At 50.5% G+C, this 6,303-nt stretch overlaps 1 long non-coding RNA gene across 3 annotated transcripts in view; it reads right to left on the reverse strand.

Annotated features, from left to right (window-relative positions):
• Nucleotides 1-3,112: 3,112 nt before the first annotated feature.
• Nucleotides 3,113-6,303, reverse strand: part of LOC108640591 — a 57,455-nt gene continuing 54,264 nt past the window's right edge. Inside the window, exons 4-5 of one of the 3 annotated variants that reach the window (XR_003915979.1) lie at nucleotides 4,408-4,596; nucleotides 3,113-3,269 (exon numbers count right to left, since the gene is read on the reverse strand). This is a non-coding gene — a long non-coding RNA (uncharacterized LOC108640591). Of the gene's footprint in view, nucleotides 3,270-3,517; nucleotides 3,771-4,407; nucleotides 4,597-6,303 lie in introns of those variants that run through there. The other 2 variants (XR_003915978.1, XR_003915977.1) reach the window with 2 other exon arrangements.

Consider the following 6,303-nt stretch of genomic DNA (forward strand, 5'->3'; position numbering starts at 1 on the left):
ATCCCGGTGTCACATCCCGGTGTCACATCCCGGTGTCAGGATCACCTGCGACCTCACGTGTTGCTGTTCGCGGGGCTGTGGGGCCCAAACAAGCCTCCGGCCTGGTGCTGGAGGAGACCTGGGGCGAGGCAGGGATCTGTGCCCCTGGAAAATGGGGAAACAGGGACTTTGCAAAGCACCAATTCCAAAAATAACCGGGAGCTGGTCAACAGTTACGGTAACACGGCCCTCCTCTAGCAGCTGATTTCCCTGAGTTTATTGTATGTTGCATTTTTCATGAAAAAAAACTGATTCCTCATCCTCTGGAGTGCCATCGTGTCCCTCTGGTGATGTCACCTCACCAAAATCCCTGTGGGAGAAGCCACAGACACACCTCCAGCCCCGACAAACCCCCCCAGTGTTCTCATCTCCAGCTGGGAATGAAAACAAAAACCTCATCTTTCATTTCCAGATAAAAACTTCAATCCCTTTGAAAGGAAGTTGCCAAATTAGCGCTTGAGTTCCAGTGCCCCAATAAAGTCTGAATACCGCGGGAGTAATTGAAATTAAGGAGAAATGCTACATCAATAGACAAAATTGCGGAGAGCAATGAAATGCTTAAGCGTAATTAGAACAGCAATCAGTGTACAATTAGTGCGAGATCATCATCATAATTATCCTTCGTTAGAACTTCTGGCCAACAACAGCCCCATGAAAGCGTCAGCTGGAGCTGCAGGCACTGCCTGAGGGCCTGGGCTGGACCTGGGGGGCTCCTCGGCCGGGTTTTGCTTATCCAGCAGCACTCCTTGAGTTTTCCAACACCCTCGGCTACCAACTCGGCTCCACCAGACTTAAATTCAGAGTAAAGAGCTGTGTGGAATGCAGGGAGCAGGACTCAGCAGCCCTCAGATTAGCCTGGCTCAGCCTCTGTGTATCGGTATAAATAACAGGCTCAGCAAGATGTGGAAGGCTTGGGCTCAGGTCAGAGCTTTCCTACTCCAGGGATCACCAGGCAATGGATTTGCAGATCTGGGAGCCTTTTAGTATTGAATTCCCATCATAAAGGACGCACTGTTCACTCAGTCCTTTGTTTACTGAAAGCCAAGATGTGTTTTGGGGAGATCTCACACCTTCACAAGAGCCCACAGGTGAAATCTGGCCCTGAGCTTGCCTGAATTTCCAAAGCTGGGCATTTTCCCCCCAGGTCCCGACCTTACAACCACAGCCCCCCACAGCTTGTCCTTTCCTTTACAAATACATGGAGCTCTGGCATCTCAGCCGTGGACGTGACATCTCTGCCCTCTGAGAGAGCCACTTGTAGGGCTACGAATTCCCTGGAGCCTTGGTCCAGCACGAGGTTCTTCCTTAGTCCCAGGGGCAGATAAAATATGAATAAAAAGGTTTTCATGGTTGCCTCATAATTAAAATTGCTTTTTCCCCCTCCAGAAGGCTTCTCATCACTGATTATCTACATCAAAACAAACACTCTCCCCTTTGACACAAAGGGGAGACACAAAAAACTTGCTGTTTATTTTTTTTTTATTATTATTATTTCATTTTCATTTATTATTTCAGAGTATCAGCCATGAAATGTGCTCTGTGGGACTGACACGGGTTTTAATGTGTCGCTGTGTGTCGGGGCTGAAACTGTCAGAGGCTGCACAAGAAAACACTGTCCCACACCACAGTTCTGTTATTTTTCAAAGCCAGGAAAGACTCTGACTTCCTTCAGCCTGTCCCAGCCACGCACCAGGTTTGGTTCTGGGAGACTCAACTGCTTTTGAAAATATTTGTGCTTGCTAAAATAATACCTAAAGTAGTACAAAACCTCCGAGCGCTTCCAGCGCCGTCTAAAATGCTGAACACAGGTTGTATCAACACACTGAAAACCTTATCCCCAAACGGTGATTCCAGGTTTTGGTGGAAAAGGGCTGATCCCTGACCCATCAGGGTTGTTTGTCTCCTGGGCTGTCCCAAACCTGGGAGGTTTTTTTCGCTGTGAGAGGCTGGAGGGTGTTGCCAGGAAAGAACAACTCAACCCCTGCTGTTTATTTAACAAAAATTAAGGAAATAAGGAGCCTTAGCCTGGTTCCTTGGCAGTATTTCCCACTCTGTTCATGTCTCAGTGCTCACTGTGGCCACTGATCCCACAGACAGGCTCATAATTGACTCAAGAATAATCTTATTCCTCCCTTCCCTGATAAGGAACGTGGTCCCTGTCCCTGAAAGCCTACAAAGAGGAGTGTTTTGTTTGTGTTCTCCCTGCAGTACTTCACACTTCTTTTAGATTGTTTTAATTTAATTTTGATGTAATCTGATAAGAGCTGTAAAACTGTCAAAGGAATCTGCCTCCTTCTGTTGCATTAAATACACTTTGAATGAAATGGTGGTTTTTGTCCCCAGTAGCTGCCAAACCAAAGCATCTCTTGATTCAAGCGCAGGGATTGATGTGCACTAATCTTAACAGCTTCACACTCTCTGTTCAATTTAGGGAGGCAGCCACATATCCTTCAGCATCCCGCTCTCCTCCGGGGTGTAGCCGTATCCCGAAAGGTGCGGGATTCACCTCACAGAGCTGAGCACCACAGGGTGCTCACCTGCAGGGGGAAAGAAGGGATGGGAGAGAGAGAAGGAAAGGTCCCTGCCAGAGCTTTTCCTGCCCTGCTTATCTCCTCCAGGCTTTTCCTCCCCAGGTGCCACATCATCCCCCTGTCTCTCCCTCAGCCTCTCATCTACCAGGGGTCCCCGGCGTGGGATTTGCTGATTTTCCTGAGCAGTGCATCTGCACAGTCTGCCCCAGCCTCTGCTCGAGAGCCAGGGAAGGAAGGGGAAGCCCCTTGGACCCAGAAAGTCACGGCACAGCTGAATACATCTGCTTTTCTTTTTCTCAATTAGACCCATAGCACAGGCCTTGGTAGCTTTGTCAAAACATACACAAAATTTACATAATGCCCTCAGAAATCCTTTTTGTTAATGCCTCAAGTCCCAAATGCAGAGCACTAATAACACACCAGTAATCAGAGAACAGTAACAGCAGAGACCAATCTCAGCAGAGCAGTTGAGAGGATCCAACTCTCAGTGGCCATGCCTGGAAACAGTAATTAACGTGTTGAATGCAATGTTTACATTTTGATACGTTTAAATGTAATAAGATGCTTTTATTAAATGTTACAGTCCCTTGAAAGCTGTTATTCCTCCTTTCTGATGCACCAACAGCACACGCAGTGTCCGCTGCAGCGGGTGGGATCTGCTGTGACGGGGCGGGCGACACGAGTTCCTCCAGCGGGAACCTGGAATGCAGAACCCAACGGCTGATTAAACAAAAACCTGGAGACTGCAGCACTTAAAGCTATATAATGTTTATTAAAAATGTCAGGGCCCTAGCCAAAGCCTAGTGACATAATTGAAAAGCCTTCAGGCACGTCATTGTGCATGGATTTTGAATTAATCCTGGAGGATTGAGATACGAGCACATATCATTGTTTACGGCTCCGTGTTGTTCGTGAGCCCCAGGAAAGCCACAGCACAGGAAAGGACCTGGTTTAGAGACCATTTGCCAGGAAGCATCCCTCCTCTTCAGCCATTTCCAAGTGCTTTTCCAGTCTCCTGCGTGGCACAGGAGGCTCCACGAGCAGAAGGGAGCAGGTATTGCCCGACTGAGGCTGTTCCAAGCATCCAGAGAGGATGTCAAGGAGATTTCAGGTCTCTCTGCTTCCTCAGTAATTCAGTCACTCCTGTGTCCAAGCAGATGTGAGGAGTTACCCTGTCCTAGTTTAAGTGTCTGCTGCTGTCTGAAGAGGAAAGAGGAGATTGACTATGTTGCACTTCCCCGTTCCTGGAGAAATGAGAACTAAGTTGAGAACTAAACTGAACTGAGGTGTGAGCCCAGAGGCTGAATTTGAACCAAACCCCTCACAGACAAAGGTCTCAATTCCCATCTTATCTGAAAGCATCTGTGCCTCACACCCCAGAGCACTGTGTGCCACCACTCCTCCAACTTCTGTTCCTCAAGCTGAATCAGTTTTGCTGTATTTCTGTGCAAGAAAGACTATTTTGGCTCATTACAGAATGTCTCTTTCAGGCCTGCAGTAACCAAGCAGAGAGCAGGAGAAATGGCTCACTAATCCAGGGCCAAGCTCAGTGCCACGAGTGCCCGTTGGGGTCCCATGGCAGGAGGGACAGGGTCCCTCTCAGCTGCAGCTTGAGGTGCCACAGCCTGGCACAAGGCAGAGCCTGCCACAGGCACCACGAGTTAACCCCTTCCTTACAGATCTGGGATGGAGAATATCCCTCTGGAGGCTCAAACCATGCCCGAGTGTGCCGCTGCCAGCTCCGTGCCCGAGGGACGCGGCTGCGCCTTCGTGGTGCTGCAGTGAGGGAAAGGGGACACTCTGCACCCACACCTGTTCCTGGCACACAACACCCTACCTCGCCTTGGCCACGCAGTGCCCTGCATTAAGCCACGTTTTTGCCAGGATCCTCTTTTTGAAGGATGGCACCTTCACGGCCACGCTATTCCTGCCACCGGCCGCTCCCCAGCTCCTGCCAGTGAGGCCACGGCCTGGCCAGGCCACTCCATCTTGCTCGGTCTGAACGCTGCTGCTGCTGCTGCTGCTGCTGCTTTAAAGGACACAGATCTATCAGGCTCTTTCATTAGCATTTTAACAAACCAGCGGATTCATCTCCTGCACACTGACTGAAAGACTGAAAAAGTTTTGCTTCTACAAGTCATGAAAAATTAAAGGGAAAATACAAAATAACTGGGGAATTCTTTCAGCTGAACTAGGTAACGTTTCCCTTTCAGCCCTGCAGTTCTGAGCGAGTGGTTCTGAAGAGCTGCTGCCTGCGTTGGCAGGGACGAGGCATTCGGACAAGGTGAAAAGCCTGGAGGATCCCAACGCTGGGCTCAAAGGGATGTCTGGCCTATTGTCTGGCTTGATTAATGAAGCCTTTGCACAGCGAGATAATGTGGTGTTTGCTGTGCCGGGAACGCTGCTGAGCAGCACAAACATCACAACTATGGCTAATATTCAATATGATAACGACAGCAATGAGCCCGTCTATGTAACACTGGATTCTGCTCCAAAATGCCTCAAATGATATTTGTTTATTTCCTAATTGTCAGCCACTTCGATGCACTTGTCAGGTTCAACAAGTGCTTCAGGCTCCAAGGGTTTGAAACAAAGGGAAGCACTTGGGCGAGCCGTGCGGTTGGTGCTGCGTGGGGCCAGGAAACGGGATCCTGCGGCTCGGGACACACTGGCAAACACAGAGTCCCTGGAGAACCCCTCGCCACCTCAAACCAAAATCCTGAAAGCCTCTTCAAGATATCTGTATTTCAGCACAAACCCCTGCAGGTCCACAGTGACTCTGGGAAACGGAAGGGAGCGGCTCAGCCGGAGGGCCGCACGGGGGAGGATGAACGCGGTGCCCTGAGCTCGGCCGTGGGGACCCCGAGCTCCCTGGCACTGAAGGGCTGGGGGAGCTGGCTGCTCTCTGAGCAAGCACTGCCTGCAGAGCCAGCCCAGGGCTCACCCGGGGCAATGCCCACACGCTGCCTCCCCAAATCCTCGAGTTCTGGGAAATCCAGTTGCCGGTGGACGTGGTGTTTTTCTGCTTCCCATCTCAAACCACCGCGCTGGTTTGCTGTGACTTATTTAAGCATTTTCCCCCTGTCCTGTGCAGAGGATTGTTCTGGTGGTGAATGAAAGGATCCACACATAAAAACTGTTCATTTGTTCGAAAAAAGCAGGAGAAAGGCACAAGACTATTACATTAATTAAGCTGTGTCTGCTCAGAGCTCAGCACCCCTGGGGCCCTTTGCTCTGTTCAGTACAAGCCTGGTAAAAAAGCTTGAGTAGAGACGGAAAAACCCTCCAACAGTGCATTTTGACAGTGCTGAAAAATGCATTTCTGATGTACCTGCGAGGCAAGACTTGTATGGGGTGGACACACAGGCGGGCAGAGGTTCAGGTCCCAAATGTTTTGCCCATTTTCAGACACACACACACCATACCAGCCTCTCCCAGTGGCCTGCAGGGTGCTCTGTGCCCTGTTCCTATCACGATCTGACCCTGCGGGGGGGCATCTGACCTCGAGCATTCTCCTCCTGCCGCCCCCCCGGAGTCCCCCCTTCGTTCAGCACAGTAACTCCCGCTGTTACCTGGCCAGGGCAAGTTCCAGCGCCCGGAGAGCACAGAGGCTGCACCAGCCGGGACTCTCCCGACACACCAGCCCTGAGTCTCGCTCCGTCAATACTCGCATTATTTCTTTTGCAGGAGCACATTTATTCTCTGTGCCCGAAGAGCGGGGGACGCGCTGCCC

Source organism: Manacus vitellinus, unplaced genomic scaffold (assembly GCF_001715985.3).
Source record: "Manacus vitellinus isolate BGI_N305 unplaced genomic scaffold, ASM171598v3 scaffold_38_pilon, whole genome shotgun sequence".
Lineage (NCBI taxonomy): Eukaryota > Metazoa > Chordata > Aves > Passeriformes > Pipridae > Manacus > Manacus vitellinus.